This window comes from Anomaloglossus baeobatrachus, chromosome 2 (genome assembly GCF_048569485.1).
Source record: "Anomaloglossus baeobatrachus isolate aAnoBae1 chromosome 2, aAnoBae1.hap1, whole genome shotgun sequence".
Lineage (NCBI taxonomy): Eukaryota > Metazoa > Chordata > Amphibia > Anura > Aromobatidae > Anomaloglossus > Anomaloglossus baeobatrachus.
The window spans coordinates 187,832,975-187,856,292 of NC_134354.1; positions in this window are offsets into that span (position 1 = coordinate 187,832,975).

Consider the following 23,318-nt stretch of genomic DNA (forward strand, 5'->3'; position numbering starts at 1 on the left):
GTACGTTACTTAAGGTATTGACTGAAACCAATGTCCCCACTGCCATGAGATCTTCCCGGAGCTCCTTCCTTGTTGTCCTTGGGTTAGCCTTGACTCTTTGGACAAGCCTGGCCTCGGCACGGGTGGAAACTTTCAAAGGCTGTCCAGGCTGTGGAAGGCTAACAGTATATAAATAAAATATAAATAGTAGTTCCATAAGCCTTCCACTTCCGGATGATGCTCCCAACAGTGGAGACAGGTAGGCCCAACTCCTTGGAAAGGGTTTTGTACCCCTTGCCAGCCTTGTGACCCTCCACGATCTTGTCTCTGATGGCCTTGGAATGCTCCTTTGTCTTTCCCATGTTGACCAAGTATGAGTGTTGTTCACAAGTTTGGGGAGGGTCTTAATTAGTCAGAAAAGGCTGGAAAAAGAGATAATTAATCCAAACATGTGAAGCTCATTGTTCTTTGTGCCTGAAATACTTCTTAATACTTTAGGGGAACCAAACAGAATTCTTGTGGTTTGAGGAGTTGAATAATAAATGACCCTCTGAATAAACTTTTCACAATTTAAAAAAAAAATAAAAAAAGAAATAACATTCTTTTTTGCTGCACTGCATTTTACACTTCCAGGCTGATCTACAGTCCAAATGTCACAATGCCAAGTTAATTCCGAATGTGTAAACCTGCTAAATCTGCAGGGGGTTGAATACTACTTGTAGGCACTGTAATATTATATATATATATATATATATATATATATATATATATATATATACATATATACACACACTGTATATATTTGTAATATTTTAATATATATATATATATATATACAGTTAGGTCCAGAAATATTTGGACAGTGACACAATTTTCGCGAGTTGGGCTCTGCATGCCACCACATTGGATTTGAAATGAAACCTCTACAACAGAATTCAAGTGCAGATTGTAACGTTTAATTTGAAGGTTTGAACAAAATTATCTGATAGAAATTGTAGGAATTGTACACATTTCTTTACAAACACTCCACATTTTAGGAGGTCAAAAGTAATTGGACAAATAAACCAAACCCAAACAAAATATTTTTATTTTCAATATTTTGTTGCGAATCCTTTGGAGGCAATCACTGCCTTAAGTCTGGAACCCATGGACATCACCAAACGCTGGGTTTCCTCCTTCTTAATGCTTTGCCAGGCCTTTACAGCCGCAGCCTTCAGGTCTTGCTTGTTTGTGGGTCTTTCCGTCTAAAGTCTGGATTTGAGCAAGTGAAATGCATGCTCAATTGGGTTAAGATCTGGTGATTGACTTGGCCATTGCAGAATGTTCCACTTTTTTGCACTCATGAACTCCTGGGTAGCTTTGGCTGTATGCTTGGGGTCATTGTCCATCTGTACTATGAAGCGCCGTCCGATCAACTTTGCGGCATTTGGCTGAATCTGGGCTGAAAGTATATCCCGGTACACTTCAGAATTCATCCGGCTACTCTTGTCTGCTGTTATGTCATCAATAAACACAAGTGACCCAGTGCCATTGAAAGCCATGCATGCCCATGACATCACGTTGCCTCCACCATGTTTTACAGAGGATGTGGTGTGCCTTGCATCATATGCCGTTCCCTTTCTTCTCCAAACTTTTTTCTTCCCATCATTCTGGTACAGGTTGATCTTTGTCTCATCTGTCCATAGAATACTTTTCCAGAACTGAGCTGGCTTCATGAGGTGTTTTTCAGCAAATTTAACTCTGGCCTGTCTATTTTTGGAATTGATGAATGGTTTGCATCTAGATGTGAACCCTTTGTTTTTACTTTCATGGAGTCTTCTCTTTACTGTTGACTTAGAGACAGCTACACCTACTTCACTGAGAGTGTTCTGGACTTCAGTTGATGTTGTGAACGGGTTCTTCTTCACCAAAGAAAGTATGCGGCGATCATCCACCACTGTTGTCATCCGTGGATGCCCAGGCCTTTTTGAGTTCCCAAGCTCACCAGTCAATTCCTTTTTTCTCAGAATGTACCCGACTGTTGATTTTGCTACTCCAAGCATGTCTGCTATCTCTCTGATGGATTTTTTCTTTTTTTTCAGCCTCAGGATGTTCTGCTTCACCTCAATTGAGAGTTCCTTAGATCGCATGTTGTCTGGTCACAGCAACAGCTTCCAAATGCAAAACCACACACCTGTAATCAACCCCAGACCTTTTAACTACTTCATTGATTACAGGTTAACGAGGGAGACGCCTTCAGAGTTAATTGCAGCCCTTAGAGTCCCTTGTCCAATTACTTTTGGTCCCTTGAAAAAGAGGAGGCTATGCATTACAGAGCTATGATTCCTAAACCCTTTCTCCGATTTGGATGTGAAAACTCTCATATTGCAGCTGGGAGTGTGCACTTTCAGCCCATATCTATATATATAATTGTATTTCTGAACATGTTTTTGTAAACAGCTAAAATAACAAAACTTGTGTCACTGTCCAAATATTTCTGGACCTAACTGTATATATATATATATATATATATATATATATATATATATATATATATACATATACATACACATACATTGTGTATATTTAATGACATTTTTGATTTTTATTTCTTATGCTGTCTGTCAGCCTTGTCAGTATTCCTAAAGATGTTTGAGGATATTTTGATACAGACAATTGGGATTATGTTCAGCTAATTTGGACACTATACTAGTGTAAGAGATTTCTGATTGTAAATTATTTAAGATAAACATTTTATTTATGGTAAAGTTAAATTGTCCAATTACTTTTGCGCTCCTGAAATGAGGAGGCTTTATAGAAAAATGGTTCAAATTGTCCCTCCTGGAAGGAGACAAACGCTAGCGCCACCTATTGGAAGTAGCAATCCTAAAAGTCATAAGTGGCTTTTTAAACAAGCCTTTTCATAAGACTTATGCGGGCGTCACACGATACGATCTATCGTGTGATCGCACGCACGATCGTACCCTCCCCCGTTGTTTGTGCGTCAAGGGCAATTAGTTGCCCATGGCGCACAAAGTCGTTAAACCGCCGTCACACGTACTTACCTGCTGAGCGATGTCGCTGTGGGCGGCAAACATCCACTTCCTGAAGGTGGTGGGACGTTTGGCGTCACAGCGACGTCATACAGCGGCCGGCCAATAGAAGCGGAGGGACGGAGATGAGCGGGACGTAAACATCCCGCCCACCTCCTTCCTTCCGCATAGCCGGCGGGAGCCGCGGGACGCAGGTAAGCTGTGTTAATCGTTCCCGGGTTGTCACACGGAGCGATGTGTGTTGCCCCGGGTACGACAAACAACCGGCGCAAAGAAAAAGTATTTTTTAAAAATGAGCGACGTGTCAACGATACACGATTTGCGAACGTTCTGCGTCGCTCGTAGATGTCACACAGTACGACGTCGTAAACGATGCCAGATGTGCGTCACGAAAACCGTGACCCCGACGACATATCGCACGATAGATCGTCTCGTGTGACGCCCGCATTAGGATTTATTGCCAGATCAGAATCCCAATTTGCAGACATGGTGTTTCGGGGTGATTGGCCCTTATCAGTGCAAAGTTTGGGTGTCTGATCTGGCTTATGAGAAGCTATGTGGGGACTATTCTCCTTATGGAGACATGACAAACCAGTCTGGCTGTCAGTAAAATGGTTGAAATTCCAAAAGGTTTCACAGGATATTTTTGTTCAACCCCTTTAATTAAACCTGAAAGTCTCCACTTCAATTGCATCTCAGTTATTTCATTGTAAATAAAAAATAGCGACATGCAGCGTTGGAATCCCAAAGAATAGGTCACTGTCCAAATATTTGTGGACCTACTTGTATATACTGTATGTGTCTAAAGGCCCCGTTACACTAAGCAACATCGCTAGCAACATCGCTGCTAACGAACAACTTTTGTGACATAACAGCGATGTTGCTAGTGATGTTGCTGTGTGTGACATCCAGCAACAACCTGGCCCCTGCTGTGAGGTCGTTGGTTGTTGCTGAATGTCCTGGGCCATTTTTTAGTTGTTGCTCTCCCGCTGTGAAGCACAGATCGTTGTGTGTGACAGCGAGACAGCAACAACTAAATGTGCAGTCAGCAGGAGCCGGCTTCTGCGGAGGCTGGAAACCACAGTAAACATCGGGTAACCAAGAAGCACTGTCCTTGGTTACCCGATATTTACCTTCGTTACCAGCCTCCGCCGCTCTCACTGTCAGTGCCGGCTCCTGCTCTGTGCACATGTAGCTGCAGGACACATCGGGTTAATTAACCCGATGTGTGCTGTAACTAGTAGAGCAGGGAGCCAGCGCTAAGCGGTGTGCGCTGCTCCCTGTTCTCTGCATGTGTAGCTGCGTGCGCTGGTAACCAAGGTAAATATCGGGTTGGTTACCCGATATTGACCTTAGTTACCAAGCGCAGCATCTTCCATGCGGCGCTGGGGGCTGGTCACTGGTTGCTGGTGAGCTCACCAGCAACTCGTGTAGCGACGCTCCAGCGATCCCTGCCAGGTCAGGTTGCTGGTGGGATCGCTGGAGCGTCGCAGTGTGACATCTCACCATCAACCTACTAGCAACTTACCAGCGATCCCTATCCGGTTGTTGGGATCGCTGGTAAGTTGTTTAGTGTGACTGGACCTTTATAGGCAGTATAAGCAACAGTAGGTATTTTGCTGTGTTTTTTTGCTCTATATTAAGGCTAGAACTAAACTTCAGAGATTAGAAGATCAATAGAAATGATTTTTAAAATGACATCTGTAAATGCTGGGAAACCATTGATCTAAATTGGTGCAAAACCAGTACTTTAATGATGTTAGAGAAAATCTCAGCGTAGTTTATTGATTTAGGGATCAAGAACATTGTAACAAACACAGTAGCGGAAAGGATTCACCTGCAGCTACCAGTTTTCATTTTTAGAGTATATATTGTCCTAACCACAGGAATTCAAAGTCATCGTTCCCGGAAGGATTGCTTATTGCTTTGAAGGCAGTTAATCTTCACTTTCCCACGCTCAAATGTTAATAAATCTAGTTTCGATTAGTCATTTAGGCTAGGTTTCTTTTATCATGGCAACCACTGAACCTTATCCCCTCTCAAACAATGATCAGTGGAATTCCTCACATTCTTGTATAACACTTTAAACAAATAAACAATAGCCAAATGTCATGATAATTATGAACTTCTTAGGATCAGGCAACTATTATGGATATGTGTTCTACTATTATGATGATGTGTACTTTTGCATTCTGTAAAGGTGGTGTCAGTTTTTAAAGGTTTCCTGGCCCTCTGGCAACTGTCATCGAGAATATGTGACTGCATATGATGGGATTGCACTATTAAATTAATAAATTAATATAGTTCTATATTAAAATAAATGTTAATTTTCCTTTTTTTACTTTACAAAAGAATAGAGAAAATTCCCCATAGTGAAAGGTGGAGCTGCTAATAAAATGTTTCTCTCAGTGTGTTGGAACCAGTATATCGATGAGAATTTACATTTAAAGGTATTCCTATAATAAAGATATATAGCATATTACCAGAATGTCAAATACTTCCATCACCACTAGATTTCACACTACAAATTGCATACATCATTAATCTTTCAATGGTCAGGAAATTATTAGGTCAGGAAATTATTAATTTTTACGCTTTTGTTTTATTTTCTCCCCTTCTTCCAAAAGCCATAACTTTTTAATTTTTTCATCAGCATTGACATGTGAGGGCTAGTTTTAGATAGGAAGTAGGTGAGCTATACTTACCTATCTCCTGCATGGCTGAAACACTACTTCCGGGGCCGGTCATTACTCTCATGCATATGCACTGCTTACCCTGCCCACCAGGACTCCTGGCATCTGTGATTGGTTGCAGTCAGTGTAACGTCTGCCCGGGACCACAGACTCAGGATGGCTGTCACGGACAGACTAAAGACTAGCCGCCCACTCAGCAGGATCCCAAGAACCCTGAAACCCTTTAATCCCTGTACAGGGATTTGGAATTACACAGGAGATCGCTGCCTATCGAAGGCTGCAATCCAGGAAAGAGTAGTTATCAGTCGGGGTCCAACCCAGGAGGTACAGAAGAGGACAACATCGGCAGGCAAGAGGGTGGTTAGGAATTCAGGCTGAGGTCAAACCGGAGATGGCATCGAAGTACAGAACATGGCAGGCAGGAGAGTAGTCAGTGAATGGCTAGAGGTCAGACACAGGGATCAGAAGTTAAGGAGCAGGGTGTGAAGCAGAGATAAGCAGAACTTCAAAACTATATTTGGCAGGGATCAGCAGACAGGAGGGGGAAATACACGGGTGTGGTGTCTTCCCATTGGCTGTAGCTGAAAGGTGGTAACTTGAGCTGGAAGACATGCGCCACAACAGTCAGCCAGAGGTTCTGCAGGTCCAGGGAAACCCAGCTAAGTGGGTGTGTGGAGCCTGCGCCCACCAGAGCTACTGGCACCAACTCCTCCCCTATCATCAGCACTGTCCATGGTGGGAATACGACAGTGCCTGGTAACTGAAGCAGAAGTCACATGAGTGGACTCCAGTGGGGACGTAACAGTCAAACAGCACCCCCACCCTCTTGACAGTGTATCTGACTGCTTGGAATCGGACATGCTGTGTGCATGTCTATAGTGTTGTAAAAGTAAATAAATATATTAAAAAATTGGCGTAGAGTCCCTCCATATTATGATACCCAGCACAGATAAAAGCATACAACTACAGGCTGCAGCCCCCATCCATGTGCTTATCTTGGCTGTGTATGAAAATAATATTTAAATAAATAATTTAAAAAACGGCATGGGGTCCCCCCAATTTTGATATCTAGCCATAATAAAGCTGTCAGCTAGGGCCAGGTATTCTCAGGCTGTGGAGGCCCATGGTTATTGGGCCTCCCCAGTCTAATAATAGCAGCCTTCCACCTCCCAAGATTGTTGCATTCATTAGATATGACAATCCCTGCAGTTTACCTGGCTCATCCCGATTGCCTTGGAGCAGTGACAATCGGGTTAATATCAGGGGTTAATGACAGCTCACAGCTGCCACTATGCCTCATTAAAGGTCTGAGAAATCAGTGACTTCACCTGAGGGGAGGTCACTGAGTTCAATGAGGTTCCCTGAGGTCAGTTTATTTGCGGACACATGTGGGGTACTATGGGAACCTTCAGCTGTAATCGCAAGTAAACTCATTGACGTTACCACTCATCTCTGTGGCTGAGTCAGTCTCTGCCTGAAGCCATAGCATGCTGACATGTTCTGTGCCCACATGCTGTGATATCAATATGTATTCAATATGTAGCAGATCTGGAATCGTCGTGGGACCTCATGTGGATTACATTGGAACTACGTGTTTGGGTTTAATAAATGGGTGAAAGGGGGGGTTGTGTTTTATTTCAAATTAAGGATTTTTTCAGTGTTTGTGTTTATTTCTTTTCACTTATAGATTAGTAATGGGGGGGTCTCATAAATGCCTCGAATTACTAATCTAGTACTTAGTGGCACCTGTAAGCTGTTATTAACCCCAGATGTTGCCGCATCAGGGTAAACTGTCGGGATTGTCTCATCTAATGGATGTGACAATTCTTGGAGGCTGCAGGTTGCTATTTTTAGGCTGTTTTCCCTATCCTGGCATGCATGTTTTCCCCATCCTGGCATGTATGTTTTCCCCATCCTGGCATGTATGTTTCCCCCATCCTGGCATGTATGTTTCACCTATCCTGGCATGCATGTTTTCCCCATCCTAGCATGCATGTTTCCCCATGCTGGCATGTATGTTTCCATATGCTGGCATGTATGTCTCCTCAGTTCTGGCCATGTTTCCCCAGGTTGCCATGTCTCCCCCGTGCTGGCACTGTCTCCCCCGTGCTGGCACTGTTTCCCCATGTTGCCATGTTTCCCCCATGCTGGCACTGTTTCCCCATGTGGCCATGTTTCCCCCGTGCTAGCAGTGTCTCCCCCTTGCTGGCACTGTTTCCCCATGTTGCCATGTCTCCCCCATGCTGGCACTGTCTCCCCCGTGCTGGCACTGTCTCCCCGTGCTGGCACTGTTTCCCCATGTTGCCATGTTTCCCCCTTGCTGGCTCTGTCAACCCCGTGCTGGCACTGTTTCCCCAGGTTGCCATGTCTTCCCCGTGCTGGCACTGCCTCCCCCGTGCTGGCACTGTTTTCCCATGTTGCCATGTCTCCCCCGTGCTGGCACTGTCTACCCCGTGCTGGCACTGTTTCCCCATGTTGCCATGTCTCCCCCATTCTGGCACTGTCTCCCCCATGCTGGCACTGTTTCCCCATGTGGCCATGTTTCCCCCGTGCTGGCACTGTCTTCCTCGTGCTGGCACTGTTTCCCCATGTGGCCATGTTTCCCCCGTGCTGGCACTGTCTCACCCGTGCTGGCACTGTTTCCCCATGTGGTCATGTTTCCCCCATGCTGGCACTGTCTCACCCGTGCTGACACTGTTTCCCCATGTTGCCATGTCTCTGCCGTGCTGGCACTGTCTCCCCCGTGCTGGCACTGTCTCCCCCATGCTGGCACTGTTTCCCCATGTGGCTATGTTCCCCCCATGCTGGCACTGTCTCCCCCGTGCTGGCACTGTGTCCTCCGTGCTGGCACTGTCTCCCCATGTTGCCATGTCTCCCCCGTGCTGGCACTGCCTCCCCTCACCTTGACACAGCCGCACACAAGTTAAAAAACAAAAAAAACCCACACAACTCACCTTCCAGCACCTGCTCCACCGCTGCGCGCCGCTGGATCCTCAGTTCCCGCGCGACCAGAAGATGTCATTACGTCAGCGCCACTTCCTAACCCTCCGCCATCTCCTAAGCAACAGACCTCCGGCCTAGGAGAGGAGGAGTGTCCCTCCGCTGCAACACAACTTTGAACTGCCAGCGTGACCACACCAGCAGTTCAAAGCATCAGGATCAGGCGACAGTGCCAGCAGAAAGGGCTCTGCGTGCCCCGGCTGGCACGCGTGCCATAGGTTCGCCATCACTGGCTTATACTATACACCACAGTATTGTAGGAAATAGTAAAAATCTTGGTCAACTATGGAGCTCAGCCTGTGGCTATCCAAGTAACCTATCAGATCTTTGCATTTTCATCACAGGGAGCTGATAGGAGCCAGAGCACACAGACACTAGGGTGTATTCCACTTAGATGTTGCTGTCAGAAATTAATAGCAACATTCACATGGTTACATGGTTAACATCCATAGCTGAAACTCGGCGCCAGCCATTGTTGTTAGAGACAGATGCACAAATGATTTGTGCTCTTGAACCCCCTGTACAAATGCAAACCCCTTCCAAAAGATAAATACAATGTCCTTTTGAGAGAAGGGGTTACACGGGTCTATTAGACTCATTGAGGCTGAACTACATAGTTTGTAAATCCATGCAAGAATGGCTATAAAATCCTGATATTAAGATGTTCATTTTATGGCTACCTTCCAGACGTGCCATAAATCACACACATTATTCATGATTCATCAAAACCTTTATGGCATAAAAAGTTTTCAAAAATTGTATATTTGTGGTACAACTCAAAGCTGTATTAAAAATATTGTGACTTTTGGTGTTCTCTGTCATTTTCACCTACCTCCAACAAAATGTCTCAGTAGGACACTTTCTTCGTCTTCGCAGAGTCTGTTCCACTGATAATGATTTTGAAAAGCAGGCGTCTGAGCTGACTGTGCAACTTATCGATAGGGGTTATAGTAAACGCATGGTAAAACATGCTTACCATCGTGCTAAGTATTCATCTAGAAATGAGCAGTTATATTCCCCTAAAAAATGTGAAGTAGATCAACAAGTCCGGTTTATTACCAACTATTGTTCTGAATATGAAGCCATCCGGAAATGTTTGCAAAAATCCTGGCCGATTTTGCAGGCGGATTCCGTTTTGTCTAAGATTCTACAAAGCACCTCAGATAACAGCACGGAGAGGCAAGAACTTGAGGGATCATTTTGTCCATAGTTATTATGAGGGCAATCCTTCCAGTACCTTCCTGAATGCCTCAGTCCCCAGGAGTGGATGTGTTCTGTGTGGGAGATGCGTGGCTTGCCCAAATGTGCTAAGATGTGACTCTTTTGTCGATTTGAGTGGTAAGAAGAGTTATAAGATCAAAAAAAGAATTACCTGTGAGTCCAAAGCTGTAATATATATTATGGGACTTGTCCCTGTGCAAATAATTATGTTGGGCTCACTACTCGACAACTGAAAGTGAGAATAAAAGAGAGCACATTTTGGGTATTGAAGCTGTGCGCGACCACACTGACACATCCACTCTTAAAACGATTCCAAACATTTTAAGCTTTATCATGACTCCAACGGGAAGGAGTTTATGATTAGGGGAATTGATATATTAGATATTAACATTAGGGGGGGTGTCACGCTCCCCGGGTCCTCTGCTCCGCTCCCCGGCTCACCTGCCACACTCCCCGCTCTCCAGCCTCCATTGCCCGCGCTTCCCAGGCCTTCTGGTCCCCGCTCCCGGCGCCCGTCGGCTTCCCAGCCCCAGCCCGGCTCTGCTGCTTCCTCCTCTCAGCTTCCTGCCCTGGCTTCTGGCACCCGGGCCGCGCGCATGCGCATTAGGGCGCGCGTGCGGTCACTGACCCTTTCTTAAAGGGCCAGTGTCCACTGACAGGAAATGAAGCACACAGGTACAGGGTATAAAGGGGTTTAATGTCCAAGGGGGCGGGGCCTGTTCTTCGTGTTTCCCAAGCTAGGAGTCAGGTCTCCTTGTGTTCCTGTGAGATACTTACCTCTCTCTCTTCTAGAGCCGATCCTGCATTGCCATCCGGTCCTGCCGAATCCCGAACCCCGAACGCTGCCTATCTGCCATCCTGACAGTCCGTACCATCTCTGTTCCCTGCGGTGACCCGTCATCTCGCTCCAATGGTTCCGGATCCCGCCTGACATCATCCCGGCTTCCGAACCTGAGCTCCGTCACCCGGACTACCATCAGTGACCCCGTGGTCCCAGCGACTTCTCCATTGTGCTCTTGTGCGCGGACTGTCCTGCTACCTATAGTGCTCCGGCACCGGACCCCTTTCCCTCATCGGGGAGTTCGGCCCAGTGGATCCACCTCCCGGGTCTGCCCATCCACCTGGCCCTAACAGTAAGAACAGGCCATGGATCCCGCCGAAGCACTAGCGGCCTTGCATGAGAAATTTCAACGCCAGCGTGAAGTCCAGACCCGCATGCTGAACTTTATGACTTCCGTGGACGCCCGCTTGAACACGCTACAAGCATCGGTCACATCTTCAGCGCCTCGGGCCTCCACTAGTCAATCCACGGCCCCAGCTCCCGTGGCAGCCTCCTCGGATGCTTCCAGACTTCGTTTGGCCTCACCACCCCGGTACGCCGGAGATCCCAAGACCTGCAGGGGGTTTATAAACCAATGCTCCCTCCATTTCACGCAGCTGCCGCATTTATTTGCCTCCGACCAAGCCAAGGTCGCCTTCATAATGTCTCACCTAGAGGGCGAGGCACTAGCGTGGATGAACCCCTTGTGGGAGAAGGAGGACCCTATGACCAAGAACCTCCAGGAGTTCCTGCAGGCCTTTCGTGGCACCTTTGACGAGCCCGGACGCGCCTCCGCGTCTGCCTCATCTCTTCTCCGGTTACGTCAGGGAACTCTGACGGTGGGTCAATACGCCATCCGTTTCCGCACCTTGGCTTCGGAACTCGGGTGGAATAACGAGGCTCTAACCGCCGCCTTCTGGGAAGGACTCTCGGGCCGAATCAAAGATGAGCTGGCTGGTCGTGACGTACCGTCCACCCTGGACGCCCTGATTACCCTAGCGACTCGAGTGGACATTCACTTTCAGGAGCGGTCCAAAGAGGTGTCCCGTGAGAGACGTCCGGTACGGCATTCCTCTCCTCCGCAGAAGCCCCCCGTACTCCAGTCAACGGCATCTGGTGTCTCCGTCCATGAGCCCATGCAGATCGACCGTGTGCGACAGTCTGAACAACGTCGAGCAGAGCGGCTCGCCAAGGGTCTCTGCTTCTACTGCGGAGAGGGCACACACCTGCTACGCTCCTGTCCAGAGAGGCCGGGAAACTCCAAAGCCTAGGGTTGGTAGGAGAGGCCACCCTAGGTGCTGGGACTCTCTCAGACCCGGTTACATGGACTGTGCAAGTGACAACGGGAGAGACGCGGTTCACGGCTGAGGCGTACCTCGATTCTGGGGCAGCAGGCAATTTCATCCAGCAGGCCACGGTGGACAAGTACCAGGTGCCTGTTACTCCACTCGACAAACCCCTCATGATAGCCTCTGTGGATGGGAGACCCCTCTCTGACACCATCTCCTGGATCACCAGGCCGGTCGAACTGCGTATCGGTGCTCTGCACACCGAGAACATCGCTCTCTACGTCCTCCCACACATGTCACATCAAATCCTGCTGGGCCTTCCTTGGTTACGGACACACGAACCTTCAGTCAGCTGGGGCACTGGTGAAATCACCCGATGGGGCTCTTTTTGCCATGAGAACTGTCTGAAGACCATACAACCCATCCGGCGACCTCCGGTTCCAGAGTCCCTACCGGGACTGCCCTCAGCCTATTGGTCCTTCGCGGACGTCTTTGATAAGAAGGAGTCAGAGGTGCTTCCGCCACATCGTCCTTACGATTGTGCCATTGACCTGCTCCCGGGAACTACACCACCTCGAGGACGGATATATCCACTGTCTCCAGCCGAAACAAGGGCCATGTCTACTTACATCACAGAGAGCCTGGCAAGGGGATTCATTCGGAGATCCTCCTCTCCTGCTGGAGCAGGCTTCTTCTTCGTCAAGAAGAAAGAGGGCGACTTACGCCCATGCATAGACTACCGGGGATTGAACCAAATCACCGTAAAAAACAAGTACCCCCTGCCACTCATCCCCGAATTGTTTGATCGGCTCAGAGGAGCTCGTGTGTTCACCAAATTGGATCTTCGGGGTGCCTACAACCTGGTCCGTATCCGCTCGGGGGACGAATGGAAGACCGCGTTCAACACTCGCGATGGGCACTATGAATACTGCGTGATGCCCTTCGGCCTGTGTAACGCACCAGCAGTCTTCCAAGAATTAGTGAACGACGTGTTCCGGGACCTTCTCTACGTCTGTGTGGTGGTATATCTGGATGACATCCTTGTCTTCTCTCCGGACCTCCAGACCCACCGAGAGAACGTGCAACTGGTTCTACAAAGACTGAGAGAGAATCGTCTGTACGCCAAGTACGAGAAGTGTGTCTTCGAACAGTCTTCTCTCCCCTTCCTGGGTTACCTCATCACCGATACCGGACTGCAGATGGATCCAAAGAAGGTCTCTTCCATTCTCAACTGGCCTCCTCCTTCTGGACTGAAGGCAATCCAACGCTTTCTGGGATTCGCCAACTATTACCGCCAGTTCATCCCTCACTTCTCTGCTCTGACTGCTCCTCTCTCCGCCTTGACCAAGAAGGGGGCTAATCCAAAGGACTGGTCACCTGCGGCCGACGCCGCGTTTGGCTCTTTAAAGCGGGCCTTTGCCTCCTCTCCTGTACTCCACCGTCCGGAGTTAAACCGCCAGTTCACCTTGGAGGTGGATGCCTCCTCCTCGGGAGCCGGAGCAGTGCTCATGCAGAAGTCCTCCTCCGGGAAGATGGTGACTTGTTGTTTTTTCTCCAAGAGCTTCTCAGCGCCTGAACGCAATTACACCATCGGTGACCGAGAGCTATTGGCAGTCAAACTGGCTCTGGAGGAATGGCGCTATCTTCTGGAAGGAGCAGTGTACCCCGTTATTATTTACACGGACCACAAGAACCTGGAATACCTGCGGTCTGCTCAGCGACTGAACCCACGGCAAGCCAGGTGGTCCTTGTTCTTTGCCCGGTTCGATTTCCAGCTCCATTTCCGACCCGCGAACAAGAATGTACGCGCTGATGCCTTGTCTAGGTCTTTCATGCCCATGGAGCAGGAGGAGGAGACATCCCAACCCATCATCTGTCCAAGTAAGATTATTCCGGTGGCTCCTGTCACCCTGGCCCAGATACCGCCCGGGAAGACCTATGTCTCTGAGACTGACAGGCAAAAAGTGTTACACTGGGGCCATGCCTCGAAAACAGCCGGTCATGCTGGTCAGAAGAGAACTTGGAGTGCGATTGTACGTCATTACTGGTGGCCATCCCTTCGCACGGACGTCGCCTCTTTTGTCTCTGCCTGCTCCTCTTGTGCCAGGAACAAGACGCCCAAACACCTGCCATATGGCCGTCTTTTGCCTCTGCCTATACCCTCAGTTCCCTGGCAACACATTGCGATGGACTTTATTACGGACTTGCCATTGTCCTCCGGACACACAGTCATATGGGTCGTGGTGGATCGGTTCTCTAAAATGGCCCATTTCGTCCCTATGGCTGGACTGCCCTCTGCCCAGGAACTCGCCGATGCCTATATACATCACATCTTCCGCTTGCATGGCTTTCCATCACACATTGTGTCTGACAGAGGAACTCAGTTCACCTCCCGCTTCTGGAGGGCTCTCTGTAAACATCTGGGAGTGACTCTGGACTTTTCTTCTGACTACCATCCTCAGTCTAACGGCCAAGTGGAACGGGTCAATCAGATATTGACCTCTTTCTTACGTCACTACGTCAACGCCCATCATGACGATTGGTCCACGCTTCTTCCTTGGGCTGAATTCTCCCATAATCACCACGTCAGTGAGTCCTCCTCCAGTTCTCCCTTCCATGTCGCCTACGGACTTCAGCCTTCTGTCCCATTGCCTGTATCCTCTTCCTCGGATATCCCTGCTGCTGATGCTGCAGTCTGTGACTTCACAACCATTTGGGACTCAGTTAAGGCATCCCTTGCACGTGCATCCCTGCGGATGAAGAGACATGCAGACAAGAGACGTCTGGATCCTCCGTGTTTCTCCCCTGGAGATCTCGTCTGGCTTGCTTCCAAGTACGTCCGATTGAAGTTACCATCCTACAAGCTGGGACCTCGCTACATCGGGCCGTTTAAAGTCCTCAGCAAGATCAATGAGGTCTCCTACAAACTGCAGCTCCCGGCCACGATGAGGATACCCAACTCCTTCCACGTCTCTCTGCTCAAGCCGGTTGTCCTTGGTCCCTTCTCCGCTGCTGCCAGTCCGGCTCCTCCTCCTATTGCCGATGACGACATCTATGCGGTAAGGGATATCGTGGCCATGAAGACCGTACGGGGTCGACAGTTCTTTCTGGTGGACTGGGCAGGGTATGGTCCTGAGGATAGGTCCTGGGAGCCCAGGGAGAATGTGGGCACTCCTCTGATCCGTGCCTTCCTGTCCCGGTTGCAGGGAGGGGGGCGTGGGGGGGGGTACTGTCACGCTCCCCGGGTCCTCTGCTCCGCTCCCCGGCTCACCTGACACGCTCCCCGCTCTCCAGCCTCTATTGCCCGCGCTTCCCAGGCCTTCTGGTCCCCGCTCCCGGCGCCCGTCGGCTTCCCAGCCCCAGCCCGGCTCTGCTGCTTCCTCCTCTCAGCTTCCTGCCCTGGCTTCTGGCACCCGGGCCGTGCGCATGCGCATTAGGGCGCGCGCGCGGTCACTGACCCTTTCTTAAAGGGCCAGTGTCCACTGACAGGAAATGAAGCACACAGGTACAGGGTATAAAGGGGTTTAATGTCCAAGGGGGCGGGGCCTGTTCTTCGTGTTTCCCAAGCTAGGAGTCAGGTCTCCTTGTGTTCCTGTGAGATACTTACCTCTCTCTCTTCTAGAGCCGATCCTGCATTGCCATCCGGTCCTGCCGAATCCCGAACCCCGAACGCTGCCTATCTGCCATCCTGACAGTCCATACCATCTCTGTTCCCTGCGGTGACCCGTCATCTCGCTCCAACGGTTCCGGACCCCGCCTGACATCATCCCGGCTTCCGAACCTGAGCTCCGTCACCCGGACTACCATCAGTGACCCCGTGGTCCCAGGGACTTCTCCATTGTGCTCTTGTGCGCGGACTGTCCTGCTACCTATAGTGCTCCGGCTACCGGACCCCTTTCCCTCAACGGGGAGTTCGGCCCAGTGGATCCACCTCCCGGGTCTGCCCATCCACCTGGCCCTAACAGGGGGTGTCAGTGAATGACTGGCACAGTTGGATTTGGCATCTTGACACTATATCCATATGGTCTGAATGAGAACATGAATTTTGTCCCTTTTTATAGGGTCATGGGGATATTACTGGTTTTTAATTTTCACCGTAGTATTTTTAATTTTTCATTATTTTTCTTTATTCTATATAGGCCTTGTTTCCTGCAGCTTCATAATTATTGTACCTGAAGGATGATTCTATGGGGTATTTATTATTTGGGGTTATAGAGTGGAACAAATTGAAATCACCGTCATTGAACATTTATTGGAATATACATCTTTTAATGAATTTATTTCCTTTATAGAAAAATTCTTTTTCTTGATATATTGCTGTATACATGTGTGATATTGTATGAATTAGATCATTATTATACACTAGAAGGTGGCCCGATTCTACGTATCGGGTATTCTAGAATTTACGTATTGTGTAGTTCATGTATGATTTTTGTTATATATATATATATATATAGAGAGAGAGAGATGTTGTTGTCTGTAGTTACCAAGTGTTTGTGTAGGGCGCTGTACATGTTCTGGGTGTTGTCTGGGTGTGACGGGGGGTGAGAGCGGTGTTGTATGTGTGTTGCGTGTGTTGCGTTGTTTGTGGAGCGCTGTGTGTCTGTAGCGTTGTGTGTGTGTTGCGCGGTTTGTGTGTGTGTGGTGTGTTTTGGGGGGAGGTATGTTTTGTGCAATGTGTGTGTTGTGCGGTATGTGCGTATATTTGTGTGTGCCGCGGTGTTTGTGTGTTGGGTGTTGTGTGTGTGCAGCGTTGTCTGTGTGTGTGGGTGTCTGTGTAGGGCAGTTGTTTGTGGTTCCTAGTGTGTGTGTGTGTGTGTGTGTGTGTGTGTGTGTGTGGTGTGTTGTGCAGTGCGCGTGTGTGTGTGTGTGTGTGTGTGTGTGTGCATCAGCCTCTCTTCTCTCAGCCTACCTCTCCCAGCCTCCCTCCTCCCAGCCTCCCTCAGCATCAGCCTCCCTCTCCCAGCCTCCCCAGCATCAGCCTCCGCCAGCATCAGCCTCTCTCCTTCCAGCCTCCTCCAGCATCAGCCTCCCTCTCCCAGCCTTCCCCAGGATCAGCCTCTCTCCTCCCAGCCTCCGTCCTCCCAGCCTTCCCCAGCATCAGCTTTCCCCTCCCAGCCTCCCTCAGCATCAGCCTTCCCCAGCATCAGCCTCCCGTTCCCAGCCTTCCCCAGGATCAGCTTCTCTCCTCCCAGCCTCCTTCCTCCCAGCCTTCCCCAGCATCAGCTTTCCCCTCCCAGCCTCCCTCAGCATCAGCCTCCCTCAGCATCAGCCTCCCATTCCCAGCCTTCCCCAGGATCAGCCTCTCTCCTCCCAGCCTCCTTCCTCCCAGCCTCCCTCAGCATCAGCCTTCCCCTCCCAGTCTCCCCCAGCATCAGCCTCCCCAAGCATCAGCCTCCACCAGCATTAGCCTCTCTCCTTCCAGCCTCCTCCAGCATCAGCCTCCCTCTCCCAGCCTTTCCCAGGATCAGCCTCTCTCCTCCCAGCCTCCGTCCTCCCAGCCTTCCCCAGCATCAGCTTTCCCCTCCCAGCCTCCCTCAGCATCAGCCTTCCCCAGCATCAGCCTCCCGTTCCCAGCCTTCCCCAGGATCAGCCTCTCTCCTCCCAGCCTCCGTCCTCCCAGCCTTCCCCAGCATCAGCTTTCCCCTCCCAGCCTCCCTCAGCATCAGCCTCCCTCAGCATCAGCCTCCCGTTCCCAGCCTTCCCCAGGATCAGCCTCTCTCCTCCCAGCCTCCTTCCTCCCAGCCTCCCTCAGCATCAGCCTTCCCCTCCCAGTCTCCCCCAGCATCAGCCTCCCCAAGCATCAGCCTCCACCAGCATTAGCCTCTCTCCTTCCAGCCTCCCCCAGCATCAGCCTCCCCAAGCATCAGCCTCCACCAGCATCAGCCTCCCTCGTCCCAGCCTCCCCCTCCCAGCCTCCCCCAGCATCAGCCTCTCTCCTCCCAGCCTTCCCCATGATCAGCCTCTCTGCTCCCAGCCTCCTCCAGCACGCCGTGCTCCTCTGCCGACACTCACACACCCGATCGCATCCACTCACACACACCCGATCGCATCCACTCACACACACCCGATCGCATCCACTCACACACACCCGATCGCATCCACTCACACACACCCGATCGCATCCACTCACACACACCCGATCGCATCCACTCACACACACCCGATCGCATACACTCACACACACAGACACTGATGATATCGCACATACGCGCTTATACTCACAACATCCAGGGATATCACATGCTTCTGGCCATGTGATCCTCCGGCAGGTCCTGGAAGATCACAACAGCACAGTATCGAGGCCGAGAAGCAAGCGATATCCCAGGATGTTGTGAGTATGTGGATGCGATGTGATGTGTGAGGTGTGTGTGAGTGTGATCTGATTTGTGTGTGTATGTGTGTGTGTGTGTGCTGTTATGTGTCTGTATTTTCCGCAGCTGCAGGACCTTGATGTGTGGATGCGATGTGATGTGTGTGTGAGGTGTGTGTGAGAGTGAGTGTGAGCCGGTGTACACTGGTAACTATGATACACATCGGGTAACTAAGGGACCTTAGTTACCCGATGTGTATAATGGTTACCAGCTTTCACGGCCTCCGTGAAGATCCCAGCATCGCAAGGTTATGTGTGGCGCTGCTGGGATCCTGACGGAGCCGGTGTAGAAGCAAGCGATATCCCAGCATGTTGTGATGTGTGAGGTGTGTGTGAGAGTGTGTGTGAGAGTGAGTGTGAGAGTGAGTGTGATCTGATGTGTGTGTGTACTCACCTGGGAATCGGGGCTCCGTGTCAGTTGGGCCAGAGCGAGCGTGGATTGCGTGAGGGGGGCGGGGCCTGCAGAGAGCCGGGGCGAGAGGCCAATCCGTGGGGGGGGGCGGGGCCATGGCGAGCCCAGCGGCCAATCAGCTTTGTGTCCCCGTAAGGACACAATTTCGGAGCATGACAGACAGACAGACAGACAGACAGACAGAATAAGGCAATTATATTATTATACATTTTTTTGTTTTGTGGGATTATATTGTGGTTTTGGTTTTATTTTAAACATGAATTTTATGACAGGGCACTTTTTGTGGCGCATATGTGTCCTATACATGATGTATGATCCTGTATTTTATATTTATATTTATTCCATTATATATGGCAAAACTATTTGCATCATGTATTTGTGACACGTGTGTGCCTTTGAAGTGCCCCTTCCATTTCTGTATTTGTGTATTCCTTATTTATAATAAGTTGCCCCACTATGCCGGTAATGTATTATTTCAGTATGCTCACATTTATATACATTAGCAGGTTTTTTATTTTTGTTGATGTAAACTGTATATATGGATATTCTAGTGACGTATGTATGTACCATATATTATATTTATTTTATTTATAGTATAATGCACCCCCAATAGTAATCCAGATAGTATAATTCACAGCCTGTAGTCCTCCATATAGTATAACGCACAAACGATAGTCCCCCATAAATATAATATAGTATAATGAACCCCCAATAATCCTCCATATAATATAATGCACCCTTCATAGTCCTTCATATATAATGAACCCCCATAGTCCTTTACATATTATAATGCACTACTTCCAATTATAATGCACAATCTATAATCTTCCATATACTCTTGTATAATGCACAGCCCATAGTCCTCAATATAGTATAATGCACTTCCCAAAGTCCTCCATATAGTATAATGTACAACCCATAGTCATCCATTTAGTATACTGGCCATTGTGTACTCCCTGCTTTAAAAGAAAATAAATATTAACGTCTCCTTGGTTCCCTGCTGCTCCTGTCTCAGAAGGGAGCGTTTTGAAGGTGTGTCTTCACTGCTCGGCACAGCGAGTGTGATGACATGACGTCATTGTGGCTGCTGCGCTGAGCTCTCAGATCTCAGACTCAGCAGAAGAGTGAAGAATGAGGGAGTGGACACGGAGCGCTCCTTTTTCATCATTGCTTTCAACTGTAATGGTATATGTAATACAGTTACGGTTGATTGTGTTATGATGCTGGCACGACTCCCGGCTCATAGTGGCCGCCATTGCCGATATGAGGGGTCGGACTGGCCTGCCGGGGTAGCGGGGAATCCCCTGGTAGGCCCCAGGCCCTCAGTGGGTCCCTGTGCCTTATATAGTACGGGGCTGTGTACAGGACTGCGAGGCCGCCTGTTTCTCAGGGTCGGCATTATGTGCGGGCAGACTGGGCAGGGCCCCTACGCTCTCAGAGCCCCCAAGCTCTCAGGGCCTCCAGCTTTTCAATCACAAACTGCAGCGATAGTACAAGTTCTGTACTATCGCTTCAGTTTCCGCGGGTGCAGAAGAACCTGTGGTGACATCACTGTGAAAGTGTCAGGCCTGTACACATCCGGTGTACAGGTCCTGGAGACCGCGCCGCTATTCAAATGTATGTGCATATTTTTGAACAGTGCAGCCAGCGACAGGTCTGAGGTGGAGGAGCTCCTCAGCCCCGCAGCGGCCATCATCACACTGCCACTGGAGCCGCAGAGTAGAGGTCGCGCAGAGCTGCAGAGAAGAGGTAAGCGCTCAGGAGGAGCCAAAGGAAAAAAAATATATATTTTCACCTCTCCTCCTCGTTCCCGCGGTGTCTCCAGCTGCTTCTTGCAGACTGCAAAACACAGACTCCTCAGTAATCCCGTCCGCTGCACGGAGCCGTCGCTGCAGGCTGACTTCATGGCTTTACTGCAGTTAAATGCTTTACGGTGCAGCAAAGCATTTAACTGCAGTAAAGCCATCTTGGCATCCTGCGGCGGTGGTTCCATGCACCAGATGAGATGATGAAGGGGTCTATGAGCATGCGAACTAGTAAGGTAAGGACACCACAGGAACGGAGGACAGGGGAGAATAACTTTTGTGTGTGTGTAAACAACTGCACAATTGGGGACAAGAAGGGGACTGGAATGAGGACATTACTAAAGGATGGGGGGCCCATTGCTACACGCACGGTACAAGGATGAGGGGGCCCGTTGCTACACTGCACAAGGATGGGGGCCCATTGCTACACTGCACAAGGATGAGGGCCCAATGCTACACTGCACAAGGATGGGGGTACCCATTGCTACACTGCACAAGTATGGAGGACTCGTTGCTACACAACACAAGGATGGGGGGCCTGTTGCTACATTGCACAATGAGGGGGGTCCATTGCTACATTGCACAAAGATGGGGGGCCCGTTGCTATACTGCACAAGGATGGAGGGGCCTTTGCTACACTGCACAAGGATGGGGGGCCATTACTACACTGCACAAAGATGGGGGGCCCATTGCTACACTGCACAAGGATGGGGTACCTGTTGCTACACTGCACAAGGATGGAGGGCCTGTTGCTACACTGCACAAGGATGGGAGGGCCCATTGCTACACTGCACAAGGATGGGGGGCTGTTGCTACACTGCACAAGGATGGGTGGCCCGTTGCTACATTGCACAGGGATGGGGTGACCCATTGCTACATGGCACAAGGATGGGGGCATTACATTTTATTGGGGTCTATTTTTATTTTTGAAATTTACCAGTAGCTGCTGCATTTCCCACCCTAGGCTTATACTCGAGCCACTAAGTTTCAGTTTTTTGTGGTTAAATTAGAGGCCTCGGTTTATACTGGGGTCGGCTTATAGTCGAGTATATACAGTAACTTGAGATGAGGGGGCCTTGGTGGGAGAGGAGCGGTATTAGGCTAAGTTCACACTTCCGTTGTTTTGTATCAGTCACATGCGTCGCTTGACGCATGTGACTGATGCGTTGTACAACGGGTGACAACGGATGACAAAGAAAAGAATTTCATTGTCGGACTCCATTGCGTGTGGGAGGGGGCGGAGCCGAGCGGGGGCGGAGACGAGTGGGGGGGCGGAGCCAGGCGCTGAGGATGTCAGTGGCATTGCTGCGGTCTGCATGGCTGGGGACAGGTGAGAGTGTGAGTGAGTGTTGTGAGTGTGTGTGTGTGTGAGTGAGTGTACACATGCGGAGTGCAAGAGGGGGCGGAGCCGAGCGGGGGGCAGAGCCAGGCACTGAGGATGTCAGTGGCAGTGCTGCGGTCTGCATGGCTGGGGACAGGTGAGAGTGTGAGTGAGTGTTGTGAGTGAGTGTGTGTGTGTGAGTGAGTGTACACATGCGGAGTGCGGGAGGGGGCGGAGCCGAGTGGGGGGGCGGAGCCAGGCGCTGAGGATGTCAGTGGCAGTGCTGTGGTCTGCATGGCTGGGGCCAGGTGAGTGTGTGAGTGAGTGTTGTGAGTGTGTGTACATGTGCGGAGTGCGGGAGGGGGCGGGGCCGAGCGGGGAAGTGTCGGCTCCCTGCACACCTAACCAGACTAAATATCGGGTAAAGCAAAGCACCCGATATTTACCTTGGTTACGGGCGTACACCGCTTAGCGCTGGCTCTTTGCACCATAACCAGGGTAAATATCGGGTAACCAAGCAAAGCTGTTGACGTGTGCAGGGAGCTAGAGAGCATGCGCAGCGAAATCCGAAGGATTGCACTGCTCAAAAAACGTTACATGCTGCGTTCCTCCCGCCCAGCGGTCAGTCGTTCCACGACTATTCAGTCGGGCGGAGGGTGCAACGCAGCATCATCAGTCACAATCCACCGCTCATACAAGTCTATGCGAACAACGGAATCCGCTAAACAGATTCCGTTGTTTACCAGAGCAGCGGATTGTGACTGATACAATTTAACGGAAGTGTGAACCTAGCCTTACTTTACAAGTGACATTAGGGGCAGTGGAGGACTTTATGGGGAAATGAGGATCATTATGAGGCAATTAGGAAGGGGATTTTGAAAGGCAGTGTAGTATAATGAGGAGTGGGGGGATTTTATGCGGAGACATATTATAGAAAGGGCAAGTTTTGGGGGTACATTATGGAAAGGGGCACTTTGTGGCCCTATTTTGGAGAGGAGCAGTGTGTAGGGAGATATTTTGTGCAGGAAACAATTAACAACCCCGTCGGATTCCACTTGTTCCCACAGATATTATTAAATAAAAAGGGGCCAGGATGAGGGACATACATTATTGGTTTATGGTGGCAAGTGGAGATAATTACTGTAGGGGAAAATTAGGGGAGATTATTACTGCTGTAATATAAGTTAATTTTGAGAAAAATTTGTCTTCCATGGGGGAACAAAAGTCTGATGTAGTGTAGAAATTGGGGAAAAAGTGTGGAATGTAATCTGGGAGTGATCGGCTATAGGTGACTGTGTGTTTTTTTCTGCAGAGTCGCATCATGGCAGGAAGAAGTGATGGCGGTCAGTGGCGGATGATGGGGAAAAACGAAG